Genomic DNA, 27,775 nt, shown 5'->3' with positions numbered 1-27,775 from the left:
AAGCGAATGCCAATAATAGATGCCAATAATAGCCAAGGAATCAGTGGCTGTGGATCTGATTGGCTCTCTACACGGTGGATGGGCAATGGTAAAAGAAGGAATGCAACAGAGAATCCAAGATTAGGCAGAACTTGGAAACCAGATAGTTGGGAAACAAGTTGGAATCAGGGAATTCCACCAGTAAGAAGCAGGGGCAAGACAAAATAGAGGGTAAAGAAGAAAGATCCTAGTCCTAGAGGGAATGAGGTATTTGGAAGCTCACAAAATTAAGAAATCAAGCATAACCTAAGAACTAGGCTAATATTAAAGGTGACATCCCTCTTTCCATAATTTCTTCATTTTGTTATCCTTTCATCTATGCAGTGACAATCGTTGTAGACCTTCTTAGTGCTTGGCATTATTATTCTGCTTCAGAGTGCTCTCCTGGAATCCTCCAATTCCTGTTCCTCAAGGTAAGGAATGGTCCAGCAGCCTCCCTACTTAATATTGTTACTAACACCCTATAAACTAGTTGATTCGCTTACTTTAAGTGGTGTTTTCCAAACAGTCTTAGTCAGTAAGTAAAAAAAATGGGCGTTCTTTCAGTAGACGTTTCAACCATATCTTTAGAAAGGTCATTTTGGCCTTCAGCATTGTTTTGATTTCTAATTTTGCATACTCTTGATTAATTTAGGGAACCATTACCCAGCCAGTGGACCTTTTTTCCTGATGTTGTTTGGTCGTTTTGGTTTTTTTGTTTTGTTTTGTTTTGTTTAACTTCTCTCTCCTATGTCCTGCCTTATGGACTTTCATTGCTCATTAATGTGTGGATAGGAGTGGGAAAAATAACAAAACTAAAATTAGTTGTGTTTCCTACTTTTTAGCAGCAGTGATATGATTTACTCAAGGAGGAAATTGGAACTGTGAACTAAAATTAAGCTCTTGAATTTCTCAATTCATTAAGCTCAAGATTTCACTCATTCTTGTTATTCCTAACGCCAGGGAAGAACTCTGTGTTTACTACCATGAGGCAGGAAGAGCTTCATGCAAAAACACAGTTCAGTTCCAAATGCTTCCTGCCAATTTTGGACAAGCATAAATTGTGTTTATATCTTGAACATTTAGGTTAGCAATCTTAATTTAAACTATGCTTCCTATAATTTCATCACATATGTATCTGTTAAACTGGCAATGTTATAAAAGTAAAATTGAGTTTCAATTTAGTTTTGCAATTATAGTTTTCACCACCCAAAACAGATATATAGCAGTTATAAATACAGAACATTCTTTGAAGAGATAATCATCATTACCTAAATTAAGCAAGCGTTTGGGTATTCCTTCAATCTTCTAATGGAACATTATTTCTGACTTTAACTGATAAGGGGCTGACTTACCTGCCCCATGGTTAAGTGACTTACCCAATAACTTAATTGCATCCATTATTCCCTCTGAAATTGTGCTCTTCTTTTTTTCTTGATTTGTACTATCTTCATGACATCTTGGTTGTTAAATAGGTGTTTAGGATTATCACCTCTGAGGGTTTCTGCGGAAGATATTCAATGCATTGCAGGTAGAGAGATAATTACTTATTCTGTTCTCATCTTTGTTATCTTAAGCAAAAATTTAATATAAAAATCCAACACAGATGCTTTATGATGGCAAAATCCAATATAAGTATTATGACTGATACATCTTTCTATCTCTGTTCCATTGTTTTCCAAAATTGTAAGCATCCCTAATGCACAGGATGCTCCACAAAAGGTGGTTCTGAGGTAGCAGACTTTGGCAAATATTGCCCTGCATTCTCACATTTGGAGAGGTCCAAGGCAATTGGTGTATTATAGATTCAGCAGGCTTGTTCTAAAGGAAACTGTATAACTTTATTCAAGTCTTTCCCACAGTTATTCAGAAAATCTTTTCCTCCCCCATGGAAAAAGTATTCCCCAAAACACTGCTTTTTTTTTTCACATATAGTAGTGACACAGATATTAGTAAATGTGCTAGTATTTGTATCACTGCTCTACATTAAACATACAGCACAAAAAGAACTGCCTTCTAATCAGCAAATTATGTGCTAGCTTTAAAATACAATGTAGAGTCCCCACTAAATGGTGTATTCTTCCATTCAGACAATTGGCTGGATGATGCTTAGAAAAGAGTGCCAGATGGAGGGCGCCTGGGTGGCTCAGTTGGTTAAGCACCTGCCTTTGGCTCAGGTCATGATCCCAGGGTCCTGGGATCAAGCCCCACATCGGGCTCCCTGCTCAGTGGAGAGCCTACTTCTCCTCCCTCTCCCCTCTACTCGTGCTCTCTCTCTCTCTCTCTCAAATAAACAAATAAATCTTTAAAAAAAATAATGCCAGATAGTTAAAATTGGGGTGCTGAGGAAAGTACAACAATGAAATATTCCTTGGGCTTTTGGCATCTTCAACAAATTATTAATCAAATGTATATATCCTTAAAATTACTATTGGTTTCTTGTAGAAAGAGCATATGTTCATAGGATGTGAGCATTGATATGTCTTCACTCAGTGAGATGAGGGAAGCTTTAGGTTCTATTTCTTTCCACAGATCGTCATTCTTGCCAGCACATTTTCAATTCTTAAAACTGAAAAAGTGACAGCTGTCTCCTTCTCTGTTTTGACTTTCACTTAAACTGATAATATGTTTCAATAAAAATGCGCTGTTTTCCTCTTACACAAACGAGTTCTTACTTTCCATGGGACTGACACTTGCAGGAGCCTTTGAGATGTTAGAGGACATAGCCCAGGGTGGGCATCAGCACCCATGCACTCCTGTCTCAGTTTTGCTCTTTTGAGTAAATAGACCTATTTAGCCTCTCGCCAAAGTTTCACACTGTGGGAGTTGATGCAATGGACCTAAAAATATCCAGTCTTGGGAACTAGATTAACATCAAATATGTAAGATGGAAGGCACCTCAGAAATCTACAGGTCAAGAGATCTCAGCATGAGCACAAACAAGCAAGCAAACAAGCCAAGGAGGCTGAAGGGCCTAGCACACGGAAGAGTTAGATTTAATTGATCTGGGGTGGAGTCTAAAGTCTGGGATGTAATATTTCAAAAACTCTCCACTGGGGAGGGGAGCTAAAAGTGCAGTTGAGGTTGAGAGCAATTAATCTTCTCAAACTTCATTTTACGAGTGAGGGATTTTTTGAGCAGTTAAGTGATTTGCTTGCTTACCGCTGCAAAATTAATTAGCCCATTGGAATCAGAATACAGATCTTCCGATTCTTAACCAATGCACTTCTGACCCTCCTCCCCACTCTCCTCAGCTGTGTGGACTGGGGAAGTCAGACAACTCCTCTGTTACCTTGTCAGTCGTACGTACCTGACAAGAACAATCACAGGATCAAATAATCAATGGAAAACATGCCTGTGCAAATTTAGATGGCGTTGCTAATTCATTATTAATGATCCAAACCAAAGCGCATTGTTCATTTGCACTCATTAGTGTGAGGCTTCCCATCAGCTTTCACTTGAAAAAGTGCTTTCCTCAATTTGTATTGGAAATCTCTTGGCATGTTATTCACTTCCAGATTCAGTATCTTTCCTGAATCTCCAAAGTGGTTTTTACACAGCTGTCCCAACATTCAACCCACTCTGGGACACAATCTCTTTTTAACAGTTTTTTTAAAAGAGAACAAAAGTAAGAATCCTTAAATAAGTGTCCTATCGCCATGTCCTGGACCATGACAGTGCTTTGAGATGCCACAGAATAAGTAGCAAGAGCAAACAAAGAGAAACACTTTCTCCACACCTTCCTGCAGGGACCCAGCCAGCAGCCTTGCCCCTTTAGGGTAGCCCGCTTGCTTTCCTCACCTGCTGTGTCCCTGCCCCTATGAGCCCAGCACAGCAGGCTCTCCACCCTGCCACCTGCTCTCTCCACATCAGCTGAGCCTCCATCCTCAATGGGTCTGCTCTACACCCAGCGGAAGGCTACAGAAGAGGACGAAGGAAGGCCACAAAGGAGGTTGTATGCCGGGACTGCTAGCATGTCTCTGCAGAGCAGATGGGCTGCGTTACTTTGATGCTCTAGGTGGTTCTTGGAGTGCTCTTTAGAATCTTGACATCGTAGGAGGCCAATGGGCATAGTTAGGTTGTTCAACAGGTGGCTACTACTCTAAGCTCTCCCCTACTACCCTGGAAAAATGCAGGAAGTACCAGTGACAAAGGCCTGACTGGCCCCTGGGTACACAAACCCAAATACTGCCCTTATTTCTAGGCCATCAGGATTTAACTTGATGTCCCACTGGGAACAACAGGGCTGCATGCCTGGTCCTCATTACCATGAATAATTGAATGTTACAAGTATGTCAGAGGGCTTCTGTGGACTGCTTTTCACCTACCTTAAAGGGATGGCAGTTTGTAGGCAAACCCTTTCATGGAAGGTTCCTAGAACGTGCTGATCTAAACAGCTAACATCAGTCTCTCTAAATCAGTCATGTCATGGTTTCAGCCTAATTACTGGAATTGGTGTTCCCACTAAAGTTAGTAAATACCAGAAAGTAAGTTTTATTGCAAAACAGATTGTAGTTCCAGTAAAGATGCTGTATATGAACAGAAATGTGCTGATTACAGATGTCCATCAGCCTCAATCCTAAGCGATAGAGATTATAAAACAAAGGGGGAGGGTGCCCACCGGAGTAAGGACAGATGCTCCTAGCAAGGCATCACAAATCAAAATCAAACCTGAATGTTCACAAACGGTATGCCGTGACCAGGTGGAATAAAATCAGACAGACTCAATTTTTAAAACTGCCTTAGGTGACACTCTTCTCCAGGAAAAAGAAAGTGGGGGGGGGGCAGCTCCATTTTTAATCCAATGCCTGTTTGAAAGCCTCATCTACAGCTCTGCTATGCCTTGCATAGAGGAGGCACCCAGTGATGCAAGCTCAATGAATCCTATAAATGGGAAGAGGAGAGAACATAATGCCTGTGCCTTCCTCCTGAAATCTTTTATTACAAAATTAAGTTTTTTGTAAATGAACCTCAGGTATACCAAATTGGAATGATCCAATTCTTAGTTCAAGACATTGTCACTATGGGCTCATGCATAGTCTCATGTGAAAGCTTTTTGGGCATCTATTTAATTACCTAGTGAGGCCTTGTGAACACACCACCTGACGCAAACCCTGGAACATTGCCAATGACTTCGATCAACCCGTGTGTCCCAGTTCCCACCTCCAGTGCAGGGGAGTCACTGTCCTGAAGTTTGTCTTTATCTATCATCCCCAGGCTTTTGAAAATGTGGTTTTTATCACATATACGCCCAAATGTTATATTGTTTAGTTTAGTTGCTTTTTGAACTTTTTTGGAAAGGATATCGTGTTGTCTGAGGTAGTCTAGCACTTGCCTTTGTCACTCAACACTACCTTCCTATGATTTACCAATGAATCTCCTTTTACAACAAAATAGATTTATCATTAAATGTAAAAAAAAAAAGCCCAAAAACCAAAACAATAAAAAACAAAACCTCCACCTAAAATGTTTACATATTCTCCCACTGTGAGTGGTAGGCCCTGAATTTAGGTTATGTTAAATCAGAAGACCACTTCCATAGAACAATATCTAGAGTAAAACGTCAGACTTTGACTCATTTATTCTCAGTAACTTCAAGGAAGGCTAACACAAGAATAACTGACCCATTAATGTTCATCTATGAGTCATGTTGCTATTTCCTAATATTTTCTACCAAGTTGTTACACGAGGTAGGCTACAAAAAATATTTTTACTTCAATAGATGCTAAAACTCACTGTGCATATTTTTAGTATGATGCTCAACAATTTGATTCAGCGGATTTCTCCTGTTAGCCTCATATCTAGTCTTTCCAGATCATGAAAATACATCTCAGAAAGGTATTTCTTTTGCTATTTCTTGCTCAAACAGTAGCAAACACCCTCAAAATTTTCTAGATAAGTTTTCTAGGCTCCACACTATAACACCTCAGAATTAAATTCCCTGGACTCTTTTGGAACTACTTATTGGAACTTAGTCTTTGAATCATCTGAGACTTGGCCATTAATAATCTAAGCTGATTCTTTTACTCAGTAGTTACACAACTCATCACAGAGCTGCCGCATCAAATCAATCTGGCCCCAGAAGTCCACTCTGCAGGCCTGGAGGAAGCTGGGCAACTCCTCATTCTCCAGCTGGAGGATTTAGACCGTCACACACCACATCTCTCCTGTCAGGCTATTTGTACAGCAGCATGGAGTCCTGGTTTAAAAAAAATTAAGCTTCAGAAGCTGGTGTTGAAGACCAGGCTGCATGAGAGATGAGTCGGAGACATCAGAAATAAAAATACAGGATGAATGGCTGGAAAAATCCAGACTCCAGTTCTTGCCCTGGCAATGCGTAGAGGAAATCTCTAAAATGCTAAGCCGAGGCCGTGATGCTAGAACGGTTTCTTCATTTCCCATGACCTCAAAGAGCAGCTGTAGTTAGGAAGCAACTTTGAAATGAATTATGCTCATTATATGATTGCACTCTTCTTGTGTGTATGGCTAAGACACCTGCTGATCCTTCAGCATTCTAGTGGGTGCCAGAGAGGACACAAAAGGAAGGAAGGAAACTAACATTTATTTCATGCCCAGCACTGTATGAGACACTTCTCCTTTACAGCTGGGGAAACTGGTGCTCAGACAAGTTACTTAACCGCCATGCTGTATAATAATGTCAGCACCAGGTCTGAATGCAAAGCCCATGTTCTTTCCATTATAGCACTGCCTACTCTTAAGGAATTTTAGAAGCTAACTGAGGAGAAAGGCACAAACAAAACAAAATAAAACAAAACACCTGAACCATAGTATGTTTACTGATGGCCAGGAAACTGGATTGGACCAGAATTGTCACTGGAATGAAGGGAGAGAGGTAGAATCCATAAGGAGAAATTCTGGTCCAGGGTGCAAGCTCAAGCTACTAACCATCAGAGAACAGAATAGAGGCTTTAGTAGGACGGCTTTGTTAAAGACAGATTTTAGAGAAGCTGATCTGATTACAGCAGTCCAGATTTGATAGCTGTGGTCATAGAAATGGAGAGAAAATGTCCCATAGGAGGGTCTCCCTTTTTTTTTTAATCTCCATAGCTTGGCTAGAACATGGTACATGGTAAATAAAGGTTTATCAAATGAAAAAATGGAGATATTGTGACAGAGGGCATGGCAGAACTCAATAAATATATATATAGTCATTCAAAAAGATGGAGAGAATCATCGTGCTGTTGGAAGAACTGGGAAAATAATACTATGAGCTAATGTACAGTGTCAGCTATTAGCTAGGTGTGGTTCTAAGGGCTTTTACACACATTAATTCAATTAACATACATAACAAGCCTAAGAATAGATACTATTATTATCCCCATTATACAGGTGAGGCACAGGGAAATTCTTTTTTTAACATTTAAAAAAAATTTTAATTCAATTAATTACCATATAATGTATTATTGGTTTCAGAGATACAGGTCTGTGATTCATCAGTCTTATATAATACCCAGGGCTCATTACATCACGTGCCCTCCTTAGTGTCCATCACCGAGTTACCCTACCCCTCCACCCCATTCTCCTCCAGCAATCCTCAGTTTGTTTCCTATGATTAAGAGTCTTTTATGGTTTGTCTTCCTCTCCGGTTCATCTTGTTCTATTTTTCCCTCTCTTCCCCTATGATCCTGTTTTGTTTCTTAAATTCCACATATCAGTGAGATCATATGATAACTGTCTTTCTCGGACTGACTTATTTCACATAGCATAATACCCTCTAGTTCCATCCACATCGTTGCAAATGGCAAGATTTCATTTTTTTGATGGCTGCATAAAATTCCATTGTGTGTGTATATATATATATATATATATAAATGTGTGTGTGTGTGTGTGTGTGTGTGTGTGTGTGTGTGTGTGTATACCACATCTTCTTTATCCATTCTTCTGTCGATGGACATCTGGGCTCTTTCCATAGTTTGGCTATTGTCGACATTGCTGTTATAAACACTGGGGTGCAGGTGCCCCTTCGGATCATTACATTTGTATCTTTGGGGTAAATACCCAGTAAGAGGCACAGGGAGATTAATGTCTTACCCAAGTCGACATGGCTACTCAGTGGTAAAGCCAGGATTGGAACCGGGCAGTTAGGCCACTGTCTCCATCTGAATCTCTATGCATAAGACTTGATACACAGAGACTAGGACAGAAAAATTCTCTTCTCCTTTTGATAGGCTCCCAGTGTAGACATTCAGAAGGGGGACAGATTTTATGGAAAGGACCAAGACATATAGGTGAACTGTGGTTCAGCAAGTATGCTATGCCTGCAATGAAAGTGAAATATTCTAGGGGTTTATTCAAATACTTCATAACTTCAGCCAATACCCCAGAGCTGGGCACTGGTGAAAAGCAGCAGCTTACCAAAAAGCACACTGTTCCTCCATCCTTCCACTGGCTAGAGCTTTTCCTTGGTTAGGCTATGGAACACACTACACTGGCTATAGCTTTATGAATTGATTTGAATTGATCCCTAGTTTTGTTTACATGTTTTTCATGCCTGTCTTAGTCAGTTTGGGCTGCATTAACAAGTTACCATGGACTTGAACTACAAACATTAATTTCTCACCATTCCAAAGCCTGGGAGGTCCAAGATCAAGGTGCCAGCAGATTTCAGTGTCTGTGGTGAGAACCCTCCTCCTAGAGCCTTCCTTCACCTATAGAGACAAGATACAACCTCTTCTTTTTTTATTGTTATGTTAATCACCATACATGACATCATTAGTTCTTGATGTAGTGTTCCATGATTCATTGTTTGCATATAATGCCCGGTGCTCCACGCAGAACGTACCCTCTTTAATACCCATCACCAGGCTAACCCATCCCCCCACCCCCCTCCCCTCTAGAACCCTCAGTTAGTTTCTCAGAGTCCATCGTCTCTCATGGTTCATCTCCCCCTCCGATTTCCCCCCCTTCATTCTTCCCCTTCTGCTATCTTGCAAAACTGTTGAATCACAGATCTGTACCTCTGAAGCAAGTAATACATTATATGTTAAAAAAAAAAAGAAGAAGAAGAAGAAGAAGATACAACCTCTTCTTTATCTGAGAGGTAGAGATAATCTCTCTTGAATCTCTTCTTACTCATGAATGAATCCCCTTCATTCGGGCTCCACCTTCATGACCTAATTACCTCCGCAAGACTTTGCCTGCAAATACAATCACACTGGGACTAGGGTTTCAACATATGATTTTGAGGGACACAAATGTTCAGTCCATAGCAACCCGCAACTAAATTTCAAGACCTTCAAAGACAGAAATTGTTCCTTTTACTGCTTTGGGATCTTCAGTGCCTATGGCCATCCTGGGCACAGAGTGGGTACTTAATAAATACTTCTCTCATCCACTTAACGTTTTTGGAGCATAACCTAAAAAAGACTATTTTCAGTTATGCAACATCAACTCACCACATGGCAACTCTTTTCATCCACACTCTGCTGGTTGGAACAGTTAGAGTTAGGGAGAGCTATAAGAGAGAGAGGGATTTGTAAAACTGTGCAGGAGGGAACAGGTTAGAGCCCCAGTGATGCCACACTGAAATAATAAGAGATGCTTTGGCAGAAGCTATAGGGAACTGTTAGTAAAAACAAACCAAAACAAACAAAAACAAACAAACAAAACCTAAACCCTCTCTCTTACATTGTCATTACTTTCATTTTTACCTTGTGTATTGTCTGCAGCCTCACCTCTTCTTCCCTAGTAGATATATCTTGTTTGCCCAGCAGCACCTTTTTCTCTGTGGAACCTAAGTTCCCCTCTCCAGGTGGTCTCAATGGGGCTATCAATGACATCTCCTTATTTCAGAAAGGTGCACTTGACCTATGATGGTCAAGCCCCCAGCAGGGCAAATTGGTGGCATAAAGCAGGGCCTATTACATTCTTTCATGAGTTTTGCCAGGCCACCCGGCCACAGAGGATCTCTCCTTGAATCACAAATATGCAAGAATAGGCTTAAAGATGCCCTTAGCTATCTTCCCCACCATATCCAAAGACTACCTTCAGAATGAAGCCATCACGCAGAGAAGGCTGAGTTGAAAGATGGGAAGAGAGATAGGTCCTGGTAGCTTTAGAGCTCCTTCCATCTGCTTTCTATTTTCTAATATTTTCTTGTTGTTTTGCCTCCTCCATTTTCTTAGGCTTCATGGTTTATGCAGTTTTAAAACATTCCTTTTGCCAAAATCCAGTCAAATTTTTTTCTTGAGACCAAGAAGGTAGTATATGAGTTCTATATGCCATTTTTACCTGGAAGTTTTCTGTCCTCATTTTAATGGTATGGAGATCTTGCAAAGAAAAGACATCATTTCAGTTACTTATATAGAATATGTGCAACTCAGATCTGACAGCATCCCAACTCAGATATGACATCAGTGCCTCTTCGTGCTTCACACTCATCTTGAAACAGGACCCAGCTCTAATCCACATTTCTGACAAACCAATTGAACTCCACGAAGCCTTAGTGATCAATGTCTCATTATTTTTGTACTTTCAACTGAAGATACATTGTAGCGAGTGATGCAAAAAAAAAAGATAGTTTTAATATGTTCTATGAAGAAAAAAATGGTACTACATTGGAGATAAAATAGAGATTATAGGATGGGACTAATAGAATGGGCAGATATGTTTTGACAGTGATTGTGGGATGGAGTAAATGAAAGAAGATCACAGCCTCAGCCACCACAGGTCTGAGAATGCCTCTGTGGGGATGCATACGGACACTGGAATTTGATGGCTGAGGAGCTGAGTGGACCTATGGCAAGGCACACTATGGAGTGTAGCACACTGAAACCCCTGGCTGTCTCTGCCTGCCTTATTTTAGCTCTTTTATATTAATTTTATATTCTAATTATTCATGGCTGATATTTAGGAATACAATTGATTTTGGTATAAGCCTATATGCAGCCACCTTGCTAAATTCATTTACTAGGTTTGTCTATTTAATTGTAGATAACTTTGAACTTTCTCCATGGACACGCATGCTGTCTGCAAATAATTCATTTCTTCTTTTACTGTCTCTATGCCTTTAATATTTTTTTCTTGCTCCATTGCACTATTAAGGACCTCCAGTTCAATGTTAAAGTAGTGATGGCAGATATCATTTTGTTCCCAATCTCCAGAGGAAAACTTTCAATATTTCAGCATTAAATATGATGTTTGCTATACATTATTGCAGATAATCTTTTATCAAATTAAAGAGGTTCTCTACTATTCTTAGCCTGGTACATTTTTGCATTTTGGCTTGCAACATAATTTTTCCTTTTTATTCTATTAATATGTTGAATTACAAAGATTGATTTTTTTTAATATTAGTGCAAACTGGCATTCCTAGAATAAACCAAATGTAGTCTTAATATATTATCTCTATATAGTAGGGATTCAATTGGCTAATGTTTTGTTGGGATTGTTCCTGAATCTTTCATGAAATCTATAATTTTTCTTTATTTTAATACACTTTTCCAATTTTACTCTAAAGGTTACAAGTAGGGGATAGGGAAGGGTTTCCTTTATTCTTTCTCTGGATGAGTTTGTATAAATTTCGTATTATTTCCTCTTTAACTATTTGTAAGAATTAATTGTTGAAGCTATCTGAACTAAATATTTCTTTGTGGAAAAACTTCTAATTATACAATCAATTTATTTAATAACAGCTATTCATATTTTCTAATTTTTAGTGTCAATATTGGTAATTTTGTGGGGGATTTTGTCTTTTTCATTTTACTCTTTTAATGTATTGACATAAAATTTTTCATAATATCTGTATCTATACATATTTTATGTAGGAAAGATCTGTAGCATCCCCTTTCTCATTCTTGATATTAGTAAATTGCTCCTTGTCGGTTTTTTTTTCTTTATCAGTTTTATTATATGCCAAATAACTGTATTAGTTTTTCTAAATAATCAACTTTTGGCTTTGTTGTTTTCATTAATATACAATTGTTTCTTATTTCAGGACTCTTCATTCATATCTTGATTTTTTTTATTGTTTTGATAAACTTTTACTTAGAGTATTTAGACCATTCAAATTTAATGTAATTACTGATATGTATGGGTTTATATGTACTATCTTACTATTGTATCCTTTTTGGTTCTTTCATTTTGCCAATTTTCTCTTCTCTCCTTGAGTTTAATTTTCTGGTCTTTTTTCCTAACTTCTTGAGATAGTTACTTAAAGTATTGTTTCTCAGCCTTTATTTCTAATGCATACCTTTAAGACCCTACATTTTCATCTAGGCATAGCTTCAGCTGCATTACTCACGTTTGAATATATTATATTTTAATTATTCTATTAGAAATTATTCCTAAATTCTGATGTGATTTCTTTGATCATGGGTTGCTTTGAGAAGCATATTGCTTAATTTTAGAACATTTGGTGAATTTTCTAGTCATCCTTTTTATCTTGATTATCTAGCTTAATACCTGGTTAATAAATTCTATGATGAGAGAACATACTCTAAACTCAAAACTTTGAAATTTGATAAGACTTGCTTTATGGCCCAGCATATATTCAGTTATTGTCAAAGTTCCTTGAGTATTTTGCTGCTTTGTGTAGTGTTATATATATGTGTGAATTAAGTGCAGCTTATTAATTATGCTGTTCAGGTATGATATATTTTAATTTTTTAGCTTGTTTTATCAGTACTGGGAGAGATGTATTAAAATCTCCCAATATGATAGTGAATTTGATTATTTCTTCTTGTAGTACTATCAATTTTTGACTTACACATTTTGAAATTATGCTATTAGATGCTTACAAATTTAGAATAATTGTTGTATCTTCCTCATTGATGATTTTTTATTTTCAAGAAATATCTCCCTTAATCTCTAATAATACTTCTTTCTCAAGTCTACCTTTCTTTATACTTAAGGTGTGTCTTTTGTAAGTAATTTATAGTTGGCCTTTGCTTTTTAAAAAATCCAGTCTATTAATTAGACTATTTAGACCATTAATAATTAATATGTGGGTTTCTATCACTTTGCTATGCATTTTCTTTTTGCTCACTTATTTTATATCACTTTTCTGTTGCTTTTTTTCTTTATTTTGAATTAATCAGATGTTTATTTTTCTCCTGATAGTTATATATTCGCTTACTGGTTGTTACTGATTTCTCTAGAGATTATAATAGGCATGTTTAAATTATTAGAATCCAGTATAATTGAATGTTCTTGCCACCTTCCAAACAGTGCTAGGACCTTAGAAAAACTTAACTCCATTTATCCTCTTCTCTCTTTTGTGTTATTATTTTAATGCATTTCATTTTGAGGTATAGTATATGTATAGCATTAGATTTTTAGGTATTATAGGTGAAATCTGTTTATTTCTTCTTATTTTAAAAAAATCTTCTTTTCCTTTCTATTTCTCTTAAGGTTTCATCCTTTGTGTTAACTGCTGTGGTGCTCTTTCTAGTTTAGTGTTTGCTTTTAAAATGATCTTTTACTTTTAATTATTTCTTGAGTTCTGTCACTTCATTTCTAAATTTTTTTTATTCTGACTTATGTTGTTCTTTCAACTCTTCTAATATGTGCTCGATTTTTAAAAGATTTTTAAAAATAGTATATTATAATTTTTTCTGTTTTTAAATGTGTATGTAATATTTAATAATTTACTGTCTCCCATTTTAATGTGAATTTAGTTTTCATGAACTTTTATAAAGAAGCAAACTTTAAGATAGATTTCACAGTTTCTTTTCATGTTCTTGTGTACTATTTAAATAAAATGGCAGCTCATTTTGAGATTCCCGAACTGTTTTCCTCTCCCATTTTTATCTGGACCTGATCTTTCCTCCATCTCTGTTATCTCTGTCCTCAGCTTTTATTCAGATCTAATTTTTTTCTCCTCAGTGTAGGATTCTGTCATGAATAGAATCACGACTAGTCCATTTTGAGAGTTCACAAGGGCTGGCCTGCTCCATCCCTCCAGTCTTTATCACCAGACTCTTTATGCTGCTATTGGATTGGGCAAAATCCCTCCTGGTTTCTCAAATTGGTATGCTGCACTTTTCATGAATGTCTGTTGGTTACGTGGGGACTCTCTTGTTCTCAGATCTGACAGATGTCTGGTGCTTCCCTACGCTTCCCCTCACACGGAAGCTGATAACTGGTAGGTCTTGTTGCTATTGGTAATATGTTCTCATATTCTTACATTTTGGAGTTAATGGGGATATTCTGTCACCCTTCTGTGTTGTTTGTGGGTTTTTTTTTTTATGTTGCTCTCTAGTTGTCTATCTCTTTTAATGTGGTAGTTGGGAAGACCCAAGACTTACGTTGACACCTCTGCCCCAATCATCTCAGATTTCCTCTAAATAAATTAATAGTTTAAATGTAGTTTTTTTCTCTGAAGTCCTTATGAATTACAGGGAAAGTTCCCTTATTTTGGAAACTTACAAACATTTTTATAATATCTAGATTTATTACAGGACAAACTTTATTGCCTTGGGAAAATGTATAAAATGAATCCACAGTAATTTATAGTTGATTCACAATCCACAAATCAGAAATTACTACCCAAAATGTGTTTTTAAATAAATTTTGTATTAATCTTTAGGATGAGAGAAATAACAGAAAACCCAACAATGTCAGCAACATTGTTGCTGACAATTAATATTTTTGAGTGTTTGTATGTCCTGCACACGTTCTTATTGGATTTATATGGATTAATTTATTTAATCCTCACAGTGAACTTATAAGATAGAATTTATTATTATCTTCATATTATGAATGATAAAACTTGGGCCCAAGGAAGTTAAATAGTTTGCAATAGTCACAGAAGTAAGCAGGTACCAGCCCACTACTCTACTCTATCTTCCAACATATACTATCAGAGGGAAATATCTTCCAAAAATGGTTTAGAGGGCAAATTTTTTTCTTCAAGTACTGTCATTGGAGTAGAATATGCATTTAAAAAATCAACATGGGATTTATAGAACAGAGTTGAATATAATCCTTGGCAATTCTGCATGTAGCATGAGTCAAGCTAGAATGCTGTCTTAGGCACACAACATCCTCTCCTCTTGGCTTTTTCTACACTTATAACAATGATAGAAAATGACATCCGGCGTAGGTAAGGAGTCATGGCAGCCTTAATTCAGTCACTTGATCCTGAGAACCAACATGTTTTCGGCCTGGTTTTCAGGAGTGTATGAAGACGAGTTAGGCAAGCAGCAGGGAATTCGATGTTCTCACCTCACCTGAAACTTTGGGCTGCGCCTGCATAGACACAGACCACCAAGATTTCAGGAGAACAACTTCTTTCTTGACTCATACAAATGGGTCTTGACTTTCAATAACAAGGGGTTAATTTAGACAGACATCAGAAACCAATTCAGGCCCCGAGTCAGAGAGAGAGCCAGAAAAGACTTCAGAACCAGCAGCTTCTCCTGCAGAAGGCTGTGGTCTGCATTCCACTCATCTGTTCGTTTTCCTGGTATGTTTTACACTTCTTAATTTGCCCCCATCCCCAAATAGCCTATGGAGCAGATAAGAGTATTTTAAAATATATTTCCTTAAACCTTTTAATAAGAAAGAATACATGACTTCTCTGCCCCTAAAAGACTTTTCAAAATCTGAAGGCTTTGAAGATTCAGAGAAATAGCAAGGCAGAGGCAATCAGGAGAGAGTGGGCTGACTTCTCCACTCTCCTCCTCACCACTTCCCTCAGACATCTCAGCTTACATATACAGATATTAATGAAGTATGCAAGATAGAGTTCCTGAAAGGGGCCTTGGAGAGGAGTAGGTTCTGAGGAATGGCATCAGAAAAGGAAGGAGGAGGTAGCAATGTGAGTGAAATACCCACCCAGGTGCATCTGTGGTGAAAACGTATGCATTTCATTCATAGATTATGTCTCCTAATGAACTGCCACTCTAGGAATTTTGTTTCTGTTTTTGTGTGTATCTTTCTGATACCCTAAGGTTTGGAAGGAATGGAGAATACATTGTCAGAAAAGAAGCAATACTATTAGATAATCAAGGTTACATCTAGCCAAAGGATGGAGCAAAACAACTTTTTATTTTTCCTCTTAAATTATCCATCACTCCATACTGAAGCCATCTTAGTTCAGTGTCAAGGATTTTCTCCTTTTCTGTCTCCCTCTCCCTTATTTACCTCCCTTGATAATCCAGGCTAAATTTTCACCCCTCTAATTCCACCCCAAGGTATTGGATTTTGTTTTTTTCTAATTTAATTTTATGTTATGTTAATCACCATACATTACATCATTAGTTTTTGATGTAGTGTTCCATGATTCATTGTTTGCATATAACACCCAGTGCTCCGTTCAATACGTGCCCTCTTTAATACCCATCACCAGGCTAACCCATCCCCCCACCCCCCTCCCCTCTAGAACCCTCAGTTTGTTTTTCAGTTTCCATCGTCTCTCATGGTTCGTCTCCCCCTCTGATTCCCCCCCTTCATTTTTCCCTTCCTACTATCTTCTTTTTTTTTTTAACATATAATGTATTATTTGTTTCAGAGGTACAGGTCTGTGATTCAACAGTCTTACACAATTCACAGCACTCACCATAGCACATACCCTCCCCAATGTCTATCACCCAGCCACCCCATCCCTCCCACCCCCCACCACTCCAGCAACCCTCAGTTTGTGTCCTGAGATTAAGAATTCCTCATATCAGTGAGATCATATGATACATGTCTTTCTCTGATTGACTTATTGCACTCAGCATAATACCCTCCAGTTTCATCCACGTCACTGCAAATGGCAAGATATCATTCCTTTTGATGGCTGCATAATATTCCATTGTGTGTGTGTGTGTGTGTGTGTGTATATATATATACCACATCTTCTTTATCCATTCATCTGTCGATGGACATCTTGGCTCTTTCCACAATTTGGCTATTGTGGACATTGCTGCTATAAACATCAGGGTCCACGTACCCCTTTGGATCCCTACATTTGTATCTTTGGGGTAAATACGCAGTAGTGCAATTGCTGGGTCGTAGGGTAGCTCTATTTTCAACTGTTTGAGGAACCTCTATACTGTTTTCCAGAGTGGTTGCACCAGCTTGCCTTCCCACCAACAGTGTAGGAGGGTTCCCCTTTCTCCGCATCCCTGCCAACATCTGTCGTTTCCTGACTTGCTGATTTTCGCCATTCTGACTGGTGTGAGGTGGTATCTCACTGAGGTTTTGATTTGGATTTCCCTGATGCCGAGCGATGTTGAGCACTTTTTCATGTGTCTGTTGGCCATTTGAATGTCTTCTTTGGAAAAATGTCTGTTCATGTCTTCTGCCCATTTCTTGATTGGATTATTTGTTCTTTGGGTGTTGAGTTTGATAAATTCTTTATAGATTTTGGATACTAACCCTTTATCTGATATGTCATTTCAAATATCTTCTCCCATTCTGTCAGTTGTCTTTTGGTTTTGTTGACTGTTTCTTTTGCTCTGCAAAAGCTTTTTATCTTGATGAAGTCCCAATAGTTCATTTTTGCCCTTGCTTCCCTTGCCTTTGGTGATGTTTCTAGGAAGAAGTTGCTGCGGCTGAGGTCGAAGAGGTTCCTGCCTGTGTTCTCCTCTAGGATTTTGATGGACTCCTGTCTCACATTGAGGTCTTTCATCCATTTTGAGTCTATTTTTGTGTGTGGTGTAAGGAAATGGTCCAGTTTCATTCTTCTGCATGTGGCTGTCCAATTTTCCCAACACCATTTGTTGAAGAGACTGTCTTTTTTCCATTGGACATTCTTGCCTGCTTTGTCGAAGATGAGTTGACCATAGTGTTGAGGGTCCATTTCTGGGCTCTCTATTCTGTTCCATTGATCTATGTGTCTGTTTTTGTGCCAGTACCATACTGTCTTGATGATGACAGCTTTGTAATAGAGCTTGAAGTCCAGAATTGTGAAAGTATTGGATTTCAGCTACATTGTGTCATTTGGATTCCCCACCTCTTTCTCATGGAGCTGGTGAGACTGAGTGCAGGTGGGAGGGCTTTAAATTCTTCAGGTACTTCGCAGTAGTATTTACAAGGTAAACACACCCCATCTCTTATAATATGACCACTTCTCTCAGCATAATGCTAGGGCATTATTATCATATAGTTCTTTTACTCCGCTGTGCCAGATATTTACTTCTATTGCTCTGACCTGACATGGGCAGCACTCAGAGAGAGAGGTGAGCCAGCTCTTCCCTCTGGCCCACAATGAAGAGAGTTCAGGAGTAGGAGGAGAGCCCTTGCCATCTGGTGCAGCCTTTGAAGTCTGGCACAGGGGTTTTGCTAAAGCTCAACAAACAGGGAATACTTTTCACAAAAGCTAGAAAATGCAGGTTGCCAAGTTTTTCCAGGCTGCTAATTCAAAGAAGATGTGGAATACACTAGTTAGGCAAAACAGACCATCTGGTCAAGATGGCAGAAAAACTGAATTGGGGCGGTGATTGGCAGTTCTAATAGCCAGTGATGGAAGCCATGGACAATTCCTTTTTCCCAGGGTTCTAGCCTTTCCTGCTCAGAGGTTTTCCTGCCTTTCACTGTTGACCACTTTTATAAATCCCTATGCTGGTACGTGTTAACATCCTCACCTGTGGAAGGTAATCTTTGTAAAATTGAAGGCTGCTTATATTAAGGGTAGTTATGCCAAGTATGGAACATATAAACAAGCACCAGTGGTAATAGAACACTCTTTAAAAAGTTAGTTCCTAAATATTCTATGTTTTTTATAAGACCGATAATTGCATTATCTATGCTTTCTTTAGGAGATCGCTTCAGAAATAAATGTGTCTTTAAAATACTATATCTGAAGCTGGAATCATGCTCTCCCTCCCCTCTCTCCTGAGTCCCAGGAGGCTGAGGCAATATCAGTAATGGAGACACTCAGATATGGGCAAGATACACATTGAACAAGTCCCATGAAAGAAAGCTTGTTTGCTGTGTCTCTATGCTCTTCAAAGTCAACCGGGATGATGGCAAAGGGCAACTGTCTTACAACCCCTTACTTTGGTGCAGAAAAAGGCCTTCAGTGGTCAGAATTACTCACTTTGCACAAGGTAACCGCCAAAACATTTCTGAATACCATAATTCACCATGATGGAGACTGTGTTATTAGAAAAAATAAAATTATTAAGCTACAATAAGAGGTCAGGCTGCCCAGTATTAAACATGTCATAAGAATGCAGATGTTGCAGTTACCTAAACTTCATGTTTCAAATAAAAATCAAGTATAAGCTTTTCCTGTTACATGAACAATCACGTAATCTTCTAAAGGTGGCTTTTACAACATGAAAGATTCAACACTTTCTAGTACATATTAGGAACATTCTTAAATTGAACTTTTCCCTTTATCTACTCTTTCTGAAAGCTGCTCCTCTGGGGACAGATGAGCGTAGTAGGCAGGTATTGGTTGACCACTCCTTTATAGAAAACATTCAATTTGCTAAGCACTCTTCAGTAAGCATTTCTTCACCACCTACTATGTGCTGAGCACAGTAAGACAAAATGAGTCAGAGATCGAGAATATGCCTTTCAGAAGAATATACACTTGTTAGGAAAACAGCAAATGCCAAACCAACAAAAAAAAGTAAGACAAGACAGAATATGGAGTAGAAATACTAAATGCCATGGGAGAGATTGCAATGAAGAGACAAGGAATGTTAGGAGAGGCCTGGAGTTTGGTAAGAAGGTAGAGAAACCTTTCTGAGCAAAATGCCAGAAGGCAAAAAAGCACAGCAGGTATAGGACGGGATGAAGAGCCTCAGGAAATAAGGTTATTCCCATGAGGAAGGGTCAGGTGATAAGAAAGTTTCGACTTCAGGGGCGCCTGGGTGGCTCAGTCGTTAAGCGTCTGCCTTCAGCTCAGGTCATGATCCCAGGTCCTGGGATGGAGCCCCACATCGGGCTCCCTGCTCAAGGGGGAGTCTGCTTCTCCCTCTCCCTCTGCCCCTGTCCCCACTTGTGCGCACCCTCTCTCTCTCTCAAATAAATAAATAAAATCTTTAAAAAGAAAAAGAAAGTTTCGATTCCATCAAAAGGGATTTTTCAGTTGATCTCATAAACAATGGAGTCACGGTAGTAAAAAGGAACCATGCAAGTGGGTGGCAGGGGCACATAGAATACACTCAAGGCTTAAACATCAGCAAACATGAACATTTAGAGCAGGGCTTTTGCAGCAATACACCCGTTACATGAGCAGAGTCTATGGTGGAGTCCATGGGCTAGAATGAAAAACCAAAACTGGGCTGATTGATGACAAGATTGAAAGAAAATAAAATGCTGAAGATCAGGCCCTAGGACGGGGCCTGACAGAGTTAAACAGTGGTTATTCAATGCATGGTGTCTGAATAGATGGCTAATAAGTAAATCTCAGATTCTGAGCCTGGGCAACTGAGACACTGATAGACAATAAATAAGAGACAATAGTGTCACCAACACCCTCACACCGGCTCTGCGGAGATCACCCAAAATTGAAATTATCATCACTCAAGTTCAGTTCATTTAATTCAGTAAATCCAGTTTTAAAAAATCCAACTGGTTAGTTTAGGGATACATAAGAGGGACAGCTAGCTTTTCCATAGTTCCCTTCTTGCCCACTCGTTTTTGATGTCGTGGAGACCTAGACCCATAAATGAAGAAAGATCAAGCCATATGAGGGCCTGTGGAATATGCTAACTTTTCCTACATTTTTTTTTCTTGTACAGAAGAGACTGCTGACTAAGCTGACTATACTTTCAACAAATAAATATTCTCCGTAGGATCATTTGCCAAGTCCAAAACGAAAGAGGACTTCTCACGGAGCAACAAACGGCTTTTCCTAAACACATTAAGCCATTTCCACCAGGGCAGTTCAGCTCACCCTTCACCAGCCTGCTGAAGAGCCGTCATTCCCTCTCTTTTCCTGCTCCTGGTTTTAAATCATATTTTATTGTTATTCCCTTGGCTCAAATCTCCCATAATTGCTTTTTCCTTAAGCACAGAGACGTGGAAAATCAGAGCAACAATAACAACGGCACAGTGCTGCTGGTGCGAAGGATGGGCAGACAAACGGGCAGCCCCACTATCTTATCTCCGCACGGAAGTCACAGACCAAAGCCTCCTTCTTGCACTTCTATGCTCTGTTTTATTTTCAAGTCTATCAACTGGCAGTGGTTCCTTGAAAGGGAGTATTTTCGCATGAAAGTCAAAACAAGCAATATTTAGTCTGAGACTAGAAGAGATCATTAATAATTGGATGCTTCCTGCCTAGTTCCAGGTTGGTAGCGCCTCGGAGGTGTTTATTCCTGGATCCATTGTTTTTATGTAGTTACTGTATCTTCTAATTAAAAAACTTCAGAAGGGGAGGATTTGAAAGCTATGAAGGTGCTGCCACCTTGAGGATTCTTCCTGTCCGTTTGGAGATTTACCTTTACCAAGCAAGGGTAAATTCGTGGTGGTCTCATTTTATTCTGGGAAGAAACTGAACTAACTTGTAGCTCTCCAGTTTCGGATTTTGCAGCACCTGGGGACAAGCATCTGATGGCCGATGACACTGTACGCTCTTCAGCCGTAAGTTTTCGCATCAGGTGCCACAGGCAGCGATCAGAAGCAGCCTTTCACACTGTCCTCGCTAGTGACTGCTTAGACTCACAAGAACCTTATCATCCAACTCCCTCTTCTTGCCCCAGCTCCACCTCCCACAAGCAGTCCAATATTCTATATATTGGAGAAAATAAGAAGATAGGATTCTATTTCACTGAGGTTTAAAACGACATAAAACGAACCAATAACTTAAAATACAGGTTTAATTATAGAAAAAAAACTACAAAACCCTCACCTCTCCAACTCCCCCAAATGCTGTCAATTCTTTCAGCATTAATGCCTTATCGATGACAATGGTGCCCTAAAAATGCTCTGCTCAGAAAACAGAGGAGTTAGGGATGGATGGGATCCCACCCCTAAACTTATAATAAGGGGCAGGGTGGCTGCCAAGTTCATTACCATCTCCAAATGAAGAGACAATGAAGTGTGTTACCAAAGGTATCCTCTATCAACCGGTCCCCATTTGATGAGATTTAGTTGTATGTATGTTAGATTGATGTACTCTTTAAAAAATAAACCTAAACAGTAGACTATTCATTTGGGGGATCTTTCTTTATTTCTTGGCTTTCAGAAACCCTTCTCATTAAACCTTTAGTACATTCCACATGAATCCTTTAGAACATGTTTACCAAGATGCCTGCTTCCAGCATGCTGAGGAAGAGAAGACTTGAACTTCTATTGAACCTGAGGCTCCCGCACAATTCCGGGGCAGAAGTGGTTCTATTTCCCCATTAAAAAGCTTTCATTTGTAAGCCACAGATGAAATTTCATCTGCTTTGCATCAGGCTAGTTTTAACTTGAGAGAACTTGGCACCATAAGCCTAAACCCCATTATTGGTGTCCCATTTCTGAGGGGAAATAATACATTTACGGCTTGGTTTTTGTTTATTTTGTTTTTGTTTAAAAAAAATTAAACACAGTGGTGCCCTCACATTTCTCACCTCTCATTCAAAGCTTATTATTCTGGGCTGCTCTCCACTGAGCATCCCTGGAAGGACAGCCATATGTGGTTTTTGGTCCTTGTGTACATTGCCAAGCAACCTGGAGCTCTCTTGGCACCTACACACGCCCTCTTGGATTGCTGAGTCCACTTACATACAAAACACTATTTTACACATGGGAAAATAAAATGGCCCATTTTAAGTTTTCCCTTAGAAAATGTAATCATGGGACAAATAAGCTTTCTCTTTCCCCATGTTCTTATACTACAAAGGTGCTACTCAGGAGGTACTTATCAGACCCATAAAATGCAGTTTAATGTAAGGGGCCGCGAATCATCCTGATTGGATGTTGATAGCCACGTGGAGGACTCCATGAGGATGGATCGCTGCAGGGCACATCCACTCAATAATAAGCTTTTTGAGGACAGGAGCCGGTCTCGTGCATTTGGAGAATATGCATTTCTTGAAAAAGGATACTAGAAGAATGAGAGAGAAAAAGGAGAAAAGAAAGAGTGCCACTTGCTGGGAAGTGGGGGGGGGCTACCATAATCCCCATTGCTTAGAGAGTCCCAGGCACTGAGGAGGGGCCGGCCAGTGGGGCCTGTCTCAATCCCTTGCACGGAGTGACAGCCCCCAGAATTCACCATTTCCATTTCTCCACATACAGAATGCAGAAGGAATGGCAAACTGATTGGGGAAGCAACTGGAATAAGCCCCCATTTCATTCTGGCAGGGATTTCTTTACCTTCCTCTTTTGGCTAGGTTTTATCTTCCTGAACCAAGTTCCTGTCACTTAGCTGTTCTTAGCTTTTAGCACTTGTCAAATAGTTCTTATCATCAAAACAAATGTCTGATTCAACATTGATTCTTCCGGTAGAGAGAAATGGTTTGGCCATAAAGTCCTTAGCTGAACTGAATAGATTTTATCAAATAAGAGAAAGAGGGCAAATCTTTGCAAAAATATAGCATAGACTTTTTCCCTCAAATGAAATTTGAAAAGCAAAACGTTCAACTCGTTCTGCAAAGTTAAAAATAAAGGAAGGGGAAAATGCAACCACCGAACTTCTTGGCAGATGAAGTCACACGATATAACGGATAGTATGACTCACATTCCAAACTGTTATCATGTCCCAATATTAGAAGCACTTTTTAAAATACCTTAATATTTAACTCAGTGATAAACTCAATTACATGTTATTCATTCTATATCTTTTCTTCATCTGAAAACAGAAATAAAATGTGTCTTACAATGTAACCACGGATATGGATAGCTAGAATTATGAGAATTTCAAGATGAACAGCTCATTTAATCCTATGAATTTATGTCACCACACTTAAATTATAATAACATAATAATGGTTACTATAACCAGGTATTGTGTTAGAAGTTTTGGATCTACCATCTCATTTAGTCCTCCTAGCACTATGAGGAAGTCACTATTATAATTCCATTTTATTCTGACACTCAACCAGAGGATACACTTCCAGAGTGAAACAATAGCAAATGGCAAATTAAAATTCAGACAGCTGGAGTCCAACACCAGAAACCACCCTGTGAGCAACCGCACGGTAAAGATCATCCTGTTATAATCATTCACTTATTCTGGTTCATTTCAAGATTCTTATTTACAGTCACTATTAACCTGAGCTCGCGTTGTCCTTGGAGGAGTGACTTTTGGCATCTACCATGCCTACATTCACTTAGGGAAGTTCTAAAAGAATCTGCTCAGTTTTTTCCCCCCTTAAGTTACAGTGAACAAAGAAAGACTCACCTAAACCATCAAATCTATAAAATGTCAAAAGAATTTGATTTTTAAAAAAGCCATGTCTGCAGTATAGTTTTTGGGTCTAAAAGAAGACCGAGTGAAAAAACCAGCAGTTGAACGATGTGTTCATTCTGTTACTCTGTTAAAAGCTTACAACTCAAAACCCAAAAAAAGCTTCAGGAAGAAACTAGTAAACTTGTTTGTAGTTTTATAATACTGGCAACAGCTAACAGCCTCCGGTGTTAGAACTGATGCTCATTAGGAAGAGATCCCTAGAACATTGTTTTATTGGTAATGACTGTATGTCCCTTATTATCGTCACATGAAGAACAAAGGGGGCTGAATAAACCCAATGTTCTCGACTTACTCATACGGATCATCACAGCCTCCATCTACCTATGAATTTGTAACACGTGTTCCAATTAATGAGCAGCGTTGCACTGTGCCTTTTACAGATTTATCATTCACTGTAGATGTTAACTACCACAACAAGGCAAGAGAGAGGGTTGAAAGAGTTCCAAAAAATTTTTCACGGTTCACATAGCAGACAGGCATGTGCAAGGTCAATTTACAACAGAGGGCAGAGGTTGCAGTAAGAGCCTTTCCCTTCATTTTACCTAAAAAATCAGCACCGTGGAATTAGAAAGTCATTTTAATGACCTCATTAAAAACTTTACTTGGTAAATAGAGGCATACAATGTACTTTAGTTTTTTCTGTAACTAAAATAATAATAAATAAAACTCCTTAGAAATTTTGTGATGACACAATAAAAGTCAAATTTATGAGGCTTTTTTCACCTCCAAATGATCCATCTAATACTTTCTCCTCACCTCCCTAGGTATTAAAGGGAAGGTCTACAGATTTTCCATGAGGAAAAAAACAAAAGGATCTTGATACTCTTCAAAAGTAAGACAACATTTAAATGCAGATTGCTCATGTTATTTTCCTTTCATATATATATAAAAGCATATATATATATATATGTTTCCATTACACAGTGACTCCATTCCTACATTTCCTACAAAACCCGGAGAAACATCAACCCTTCCATGCTTTCTCAATATTCCTTGGCTTCAAGTGGCTTACAGTACTTTTCATATTCCCCTAAAGCCCTTGGAGAGTTTGACAACAGTTTCACCAACTGGAATTTTAAATATCAAATTTGTGAAGATCATGATATTATTTATAGACTATGGATAAAATGTTTCTGAAACATTTTCCTACCTTTAAAATCAGATGAATGCAGTCTAATTTTAAATTATATTTGGTCAAAAGTGCTTTTGTTGCTTGGGATTTTTATTTATGGTCTAGGATGTGGCCATAGTTTGAATAAGATTCCTTGCCTGTGAGGAGCTTGGCCTGATGGAAGGGATAAATCACCTCGTATTCATGATGCTGCATACAACATGACATAAGCCACCTTGCTGCTTATTCTGGGCACTTCATTATTCCCATTGCTGTCAGCCTCCTTGGTAATCCTATTTTAGAAACCTGAACAAACTTGAAGAGTCACAGAGCACTGAGACACTCCTTTCCTGAAAGGTAGTTGGATAAGCCACCTCTTCTCTCAGACAAGTATAAGTAATTTGGCTTATTCATACACTTAACTTGGTCATATTTAACCATTTTTAGACAAGCAAGCCCGCCTTCCCTTTCCTGGGATTTGAGGGTACATTTTCTCACATGTTTGCCCTGGTTCATTCATCAAAGCATTTTCCTTTCTAACAAAAGGCCATCACCTTGTTCCAGCTTCTTTACCCATGACCTGAGTCTTCTATAAGGAATGCTTCCTGGGCTGTTCAAAGGGGCGGTCTGTCTCACACATCATTGCGAAGAACTCTTCTAACTGGAAGCTATCTTTGAAATCCTCATTCTAAAAGAACTGTATTTTAGAAAATAGCCAACAGTAATTTTCACTACTATGTTTTACCAAAAAGAAGTCTTCCGGCCTACACGATAAAAACAGAGAGAAACAACTTCCTCCCCTCCGAAGACACAGGTTAGCCGTGAGGGTGAGAGGCAGTGGGCTAAGGCAGGAAGAGCCCCTGAGTAGGACATGGGCTGCCTCCTAGACTCGGTGACCTTGCATGAGCATTGAACTACTCTGGGCCTCGGTTTCCTCTTCTAAAAAAAATGAGGATCTAGGCTAGGTGAACCCTAAAACTCTGTCCAGTCTGATCTATGAATAGCATAGCTTTATAAACACGACAGATGGCACAAGCTTTGATATTTGGCGGTCTCTCATGCACACGTCCTTATTTCACGTCTGTATTCCCCAGTAACTCCTCTCCTGTACTTCTTGTCTGGTAACTAGACCATGCAGGTAAATCCAATTAGGGGCAGGCCTTCTCTTTGGGCACCAGCAGAGCAACCAGCTGCTGATCATTAGAGCTCCTCCACATCTAGCTAGTTCTACAAAAACTAATTAGAGCGCTTACATCAGGATTTTTAACAAAAAGACGTTGCCTTTGAATAAGCCCAAAGTGATATGGACAAAATGATAAGCAGCTTTATTAGACACTGAATAAAACACTAAACAAATCACAGTACCTGTAAGTAAGCCAGCAGTTGGCAGCCACACTTTTTTTCCCCATACATACTTCCCATCTTCTTCATGAGAATCTCATGAGTTGTATCACAGGCTGGGTCTCCAAGACACTGGCCGTCTTTGATGCTAGGAGTGCCAAGGACACAGCAGAGCCTAGCTCCACAGAGATTTCTCGGTTCCCAAACTGCATGATTATTGTTGGAGGTATTTGTGGAAAATTCTTCTAACTTTGTTCTTCTGCCTCTTCCTTCTACCCTGTTCATATGGTGCTGACTCCTGTTTTATCTCCCCCTCTGGACTCTGGCTTTCCGAGACAGCCTTCCCCATGCTCTGCACGGCCCTTCCCCGGACAGTGTGGCTGCTTCGGCTATCTGCCTACCCTTTTCTCCAATATGGGTGGCCAATCATCTATAAAACGAGAAACTACACTAGGTAATCAATAAAACCCAACCAGCCTGCTTACATGGGTAGCCATTTGGAGTCGTCTACAAAGATTCTTCCATCCTTGGTTCTTGGAACGTACTCAAGAGGAGAGGCCACTCACCACTCAGATGATGTGACGGACAAATGTTGGGGACATGCCAGCATGGGGGGAAAAAAGATGCCTCTTGGAAGCCAGAGAGTCTGTCTGTAATCCATTTTTCTTCATTTTAAAGCATTCCCAGACCTTATCAAATTCCATGAGCTCTTAACCCCGTCCTTACCAGTATATTTAGATAATAATTATAAGCAATGTTTCTATGTGCCAGACACTATACTGAGTGCTTTTATTCATCCTCACAACCACTCTTTGAGGAAAGTACCATTATTACACCCATTTCACAGATGGGGAAAATGTGGCTCACATAGGTTAAGTAATTTGCCCAACATCACATAGTAGGAAATAGCAGAGCTGGGCTTTGAAATCAGGCAACCTGGCCTTATGACCTACACCCTCAAACTCTCTGTACTCTCCTGCCTCTCCACATGGGTTTCAGATG

General features: G+C 39.2%; 1 long non-coding RNA gene across 1 annotated transcript; it reads left to right on the top strand.

Moving 5' to 3' along the window:
- Window positions 1-360: 360 nt before the first annotated feature.
- LOC141372890 (uncharacterized) lies at window positions 361-27,406 on the top strand. Its single transcript, XR_012378412.1, has 3 exons — window positions 361-452; window positions 25,086-25,153; window positions 27,113-27,406. It is a non-coding gene; the product is annotated as an uncharacterized lncRNA (long non-coding RNA).
- The last annotated feature ends 369 nt before the right edge of the window (window positions 27,407-27,775 follow it).

Source organism: Callorhinus ursinus, unplaced genomic scaffold (assembly GCF_003265705.2).
Source record: "Callorhinus ursinus isolate GAN/ISIS: 27379988/994484 unplaced genomic scaffold, GSC_fseal_2.0 scaffold6, whole genome shotgun sequence".
NCBI classification, from domain to species: Eukaryota; Metazoa; Chordata; class Mammalia; order Carnivora; family Otariidae; genus Callorhinus; species Callorhinus ursinus.
The sequence above is the reverse complement of the archived record's forward strand: the minus strand, read 5'-3'. Positions and strand labels throughout refer to the sequence as shown.